Here is a 6188-nt window from a genome sequence, read left to right on the forward strand (position 1 = left end):
AATCTTTGATATTTGATAGGTGCTACCAAGAAACAAAGAGTGTGAGGAAATACAGAGATGTGTTACCTCTTAGTGGCAGAGAAGAAAGGCATTTTAGAGAGACATAAATAATAGTTGCAGAGAGTGTTGGGTAGTATTGACCAGAAAAGAAACCTTAAATATAGTAACACTGAAGAAGGGGAAGATGTATCAGTTTTCGATGGTAGATACAGAATAAATTAAATGAGGCATTTTAGAGGTGACATTGGGAGGAACAGGCAGGATGCGAATGTAGAGTGTTTTCTTTCTGGGGATCACTAGAGTGAGGTGATGCTGGTGCAGTGGGGACCAGTGGCTTCTCATGCTAATAGTAATATATGAGAAATACCAGATGTGAAATAAATAAATGGCTATTAGGAGTAGCCCAACACATGAGAGGACAACCTGAGCTGTAGTTTGGAAGAGAGTTGGAAAGGAGGCAGAAGACAGCACAAGGGGAATGGGCAGAGCTGTCCATACATGAGATTGTACTGAACCCACCTGTGCTGGAAAGTTCTTTGATGCTGCAGTCTGATTCTGTGTAACCCCGTGTTGCCTCATTGCTTCATCCCTTTTACCTGAAGGCCTTTGCACCATGGAAAACACTCCAGGGCAAGGAAACCTAGAGCTCATTCTCTTGGTGCTATGACTTTGGTGAACCATATGGTATATATATGGCCTTCTCACAATTCCTTATAAAAGCCTTAATATATAAAGAAAGGGAAAACAATCTTCATCCACTAAATAGTATTGTTTAAGAGCAAATGAGTTGTACACACACACACACACACACACACACACACACACACACACCTGTCCCCACTTCCCTTCCAGTTTATGTAACTCTGAAAAATAAAAATTATTCAATTAGTTGTATAATAATGGTTACTTATTTTAAGGTAAAGATGTTCATTTTTAGTCTAGTACTTCTGTATTTGGATATATGTATACATAAATAACATGAATATGTATATTTATATATTATGTCTATGAGTACAGTATGTACTCTCAAAAGTATATGTGTGTGTACGATGGGTAAACTTCTGATCTCCAAGGGAGCAAATGAAAAATAAAAACTAGTGGGAAAGAACTTCGGGGGAAATACTCTTTCCATATATTTTTATTTAAATGATGTTGAATTTAATGGAATCTTTAATTTCTATGTTTTTATTTGAATTTCCTAAATTTTAAAACCAAAGGTAAAAGTAGCATAAGAGGAGAAGAAAGACCACCTATAATCTCCATCTAGAAATGGTCACTTTAATGTATATTGATTATCCTTGTACCAATCCCCCTGCATACACATGCAAAAGGAATACACATAAGCATACACACACTTTCTAGATAGATAAATTAGATAGATAAATAAATAAATAGATGATAGATTTATAAAATTACAATCACCCAATGCATGCTTTTAATATTGTTTTTTTCACTTAATAATATATGGTAAAGATCTTTCATGCCAAACAATAGAAAAGCTCATTATAATTATTAATATGCAGAGTATTATGATTTAGATTGATTTTATTTTTATCCAGATCTATGCCTTTTAAAATTAAAATCCATGACATCTTTTAATTAGAGTAGTGTTTGTTTCCTTAAATATACAAGTAGTGTATATTTAATAAATATACATTTATTATAAAATTGTACATAAAAACCCTCTTTTATCTCCCCTAATACAAAATTATCCCTCTTCATCCTCCTTCTGCAGTGTCACTCTCCACAGAGAGAACTGCTGCTCACATTTGGGAGTGTATTCTCTCATACATTTTTCTAAACATTTACATGTAAGTGTGCACACATGTGTGCATGCGTGTATAGTTGGAGGTTTTTACTACATTTGCTTTCAGCAAATCAGTCACTGAATTTAAATATACCCTCTACAGTTTGGAAATATTTAGTACTTAGGAAAAATATTTATACAGCTGTAGTTAAAGAGTAAAATAAATCATACATAGTTCATAGTTTATTTATCTTGAATTATGCATAGGATTAGGTTAAATCTAGAAAATCAGTCACCTCGGATCCTTTTGGTAGTAGACAGATATGGGTGAATATAGCATAAATTATAAGCAAAACACATTCAGGAAATCACTTAGGAGTCAGTGTAGAATAGTTTCTTTAACCTCATAAGCTATTTCATAAGTTTTTCTATTATACATTTACATTTATATCCTGATTAGATGCCTTTCTAATCCAAGCCCTAGAATTAGATATTGTATGCTTCAATCAATAATGTACCTATTACACTTCCATGTTTTTTCTGATAACAATATTTAGTGAAGGGATTCTGAGTTCTTTAATAACACAATAAAATCAAGCTAAGAATAATATTTTGGTCCCACAGAAATATGATATTTCTAAGAAAGGGGATGGATTATAATAGTTAAAAGAAACATGGATCTACTTGATATCATTTTGTACACTCCAGTCAAGCTGAAAAAGCATTGGCTTAGATTTTCCAGCCTGTGGTACAGATCTAAATTAGTAAAACTATCATGTGCACTTTAAAATTTGCTTGTTACTCTTGTGAACATTTTCAGGTGATGATAGAAAGAAATGTCTAAACAGCTAAAGCTACACTATCATGATCCAGTATTGATCCCTTCCCTCTCAGAAGATTCATTGAAAATATAATCTTATTGTAATGGGATTATAAAATAGAATTTTATATAATATGATAAAATACAGTCTTATGAAAATACAATCTTATTTAGTGGGACTTTTCCTACTGCCTTAGAAATTTCGGGGACTAGGGCCCAAAGCTAAGAAAAGTAGAAAAAAGGGACCCCACATTCAAACAACTGGGTCTATGTTCCCATCCAGTACTACTAAAAGATTAGGTCTGCTGTCACTATCCACCACCCAATTTTGATCTCCATCTGAATCTATATGAGATGACTGGACTATATATCACAAATGGAGCCAGCTTTTACATGACTCCCATTTTTGAAGTTGGAGGATGGAGGCAGTGAGAGACTGACCTAGGTTCCAGCCAATTCTTGTAGGTTATAGTTCATCCTTGCTGTCCCCCATTTTACTTCCATCTTCTCTTTCTGACTGCCTGACTTGCTGATGGTAGGCCCAGCACCACATGCAGAAAGCACAGCTATATATAAACCATGTGAACATAAACATGGGGCACTCAAGAGAACGACATAAGAGATTGAGAGTTCCCTGATGGAGGGAAGACCAGCATCCCCCCGCCGCCCGACTGCATGCTCTTTTGAGCTGGGAACCTGAGGACCATCCTTGGTCCTGCCCTATGGTGCAGCAGAAGGTGGAGAGGCAGGAAGTGGGAGAATTCTGTGCATCCTCTGGAGTTTGGGGCATGAGTGAGCATGGAGTCAGGAGTCTGCCTCCCCCCTAGAGGTCTCTGATGATGGTAAGCTGTCCCACAACAGTTTAGTGTGCTTGAGAAGAAGACGGGAACAAACCCCACCCACCTTACCTTTGAGGTGTCTAAGAGGACTTCCCCAGGGCTCCAGTTCAGGAGGCAGAAGCCATGAGTCTACCCAGGTGGCTATCAAGTTAGCCACATCTGGAGAAGGGGTAAAGGTGTGGAACTGTGTTTACAAAGGTAGACACAACTGCCCTTCAGCAATAGAGAGGCGGAGTAAAGGGGAACATCACCTCCTAACACCATGTGGAAACGATCCACATGCACAGGTCACCAGTGGCAGACAGAACCAGGTCAAAATGGGGTGAGACCAAAGAAGCCTCCCACTATAGACAGGCAGCCAGGTACCCTGCTCTCCCTCCTGTTTCCTTTCTCAGAGGATCCGAAGACCCAGAAGTGGATCGGGCTGGAGAAGAGAAGGTATCCTGGAGTCAGACCTAGGAGAGAAAGGAAGAAGCGGGATTAAAGGAGGAGACATTTTGCACTCACTTCTGAAATACAGGTCAAGCCGGCGCTGACGGGAAAAGTACAGGAGATTTGTAACAGTTTTGGGATTAAACTTTCAAACTGGGCAGTACTAAATCTTTTTTAAGTAACTAAATTTTAACAAAAAGTAATAGAATATGTCCAAAGGGGCCTCTGACATAACAGTTGAGAACAGCGATCAGTGAAAAGTAAAGCCATTTCATGTTAGAATCCCCATTGCATTCAGACATTTCAATAAAGTGGATACTTTGTAGGCTCACCAAACTTAAGTGACTTACACAAGAACACACAGTTGAGAGTCAATCACAGGTCCAAAGCATATACTATTTTCTTGAAATTGCATAAACACTTCCCCCACCCCATTGCCAAATTTGTAGCCTGGCGTCTTGTAGTATAGGAGCAGAGAGTCCCCTAGATCTCAGTGACACCTAAGACATGAATTTTAGACTAGAATAATACATGTTTCTGATGATTACTCTGGGTCATTAAGAAAATATTAATTAATATGCTAAACAAGGAAGGTAGGTAAATGTAGAATATATTTTTAATTAAAGTGCTTTAAAATATCATAAAAGGGTATTGTATGTGTATATTATTTTACACTATATATAGTGTATCATGTAGTTATTATTAAGCCAGATAAATTGGGTAACTATATTTATATGTATACAAGCACGTGTATGTGATATGACAGAATATACAATATGTATAAATTTCCTAAAAGAAGCTATTAAAATGATAGTTGCCAGCCGATCCTATGCCTTCCACCCCCAACTTTCAGGTCATTTTCATATAAAAAAATAACCTTCAGTTTTTTGGTTTTTGTTGTTTTTTATTTTTTAGAATTAGAAAATGAGACCCTGGAGTTCTAGATTTTTTTTTAAAATATTTTATTGGGGAATTGGGGGAAGGGAACAGCGCTGGGGAATCAGGGGAAGGGGAACAGACAAGTTGCTGTCCTTTTGTTCTTCAGTCTAGTTGTGGAGGATGTTGCTCCACTGGTCCATGTTGATATTATCATTGCGCTCTTCCCGAATGAGGCAGATCGGTCACCGGTCACCGGACGGCCACTCACAGCAGCTCTTGGCAGCTCATACCAGCTGCCAGCCGCTCACGCTGGCTGCTGGCCACTCACAGTAGCTTATGGCAGCTGACTGCAGCAGGGGCTGTAGCCTACATCATTGCCGGCGACTCATGGCCGCCCAGCTCCAGGTCGAGCTGTTGTTCACAATCTTAGCTGTAGAAGGCAGTGTCACTGGCCCTCATATGTGGGATCCGAACTGGGGCCTGCTGCTCAGAGCTGGCGTCCCAAGCCAGCTCTTAACCAACGCGCCACTCGGCCAGCCCTGGAGTTCTAGATCTTTTACTATTTATGTTTTTCCCATCTCTACTCCATTTTAGCACCTGAGTAAATCACTGGTCCTTGGTTTCATAAAATAATTTCACATTATGCAAACAATGTAAAATCATTTTCCTCCACCCCTACCCAATGGAACATTTTTCTGGGAGAATCCTCCTTTGATATACTAAAGAAATGCCCCCCTTCCCAATCGTTTAGGACCTTTTCCCTTGGCTAGACAACATACTGGACTAGTTAATAAAAGAGGTTTTAAAATCTCAGAGACCTGATTTCAAGTCTTTGCTCAAAAACTTAGTAACTTTATTAGTTTAAGCAAGATGCTGGATTTATTGTTTATTTCCTCATCTGTAAAATGGGTACAATATCAATTTCTATTCTTTGGCTTACTGTGCAGATCAAAGCTAGCATATGTAAAACACTTAACACACTGTTAGGCACAGAGCAAGCCCTCTAAACATGTTTCTTGAATTATTATCATTACTTCCTAAACCCTTCTACTTTTAGGATTGTCAGGTGATTGAATATCTTTGTCATAGTGCTTTCCATGGATGGGATAATTTCCTGGGCCCAACAATTTATACAAACGAGAACTTTATATAAATTTGCCCAACTTTGTGATCAATTGTGAAAGAAGGGAATGGTCAACACTCATCTTTGAAGTGATTATCAGATGCATACAGATTAAAATTAAAGAGACTTCTCCAGGCACTCTTCTTCCTATGAATTCTATTGTGACATTTTAATGCTCAATTTTGGGTATAGCACAACTATTTTCATAACAACTGATCACAAGAGGTGTAGTTTGGGAAATTGTTTCGTTGTGATAACTAACAAACTGGAGCAAGCACTAGAAAGAATAACTCCTATTTAACATCAGAACCTTCAAGGAAAGAGAAAAGAAATTTTTTTTTCAAAAAA

Source organism: Hipposideros armiger, unplaced genomic scaffold (genome assembly GCF_001890085.2).
Source record: "Hipposideros armiger isolate ML-2016 unplaced genomic scaffold, ASM189008v1 scaffold_520, whole genome shotgun sequence".
Taxonomy (NCBI): domain Eukaryota; kingdom Metazoa; phylum Chordata; class Mammalia; order Chiroptera; family Hipposideridae; genus Hipposideros; species Hipposideros armiger.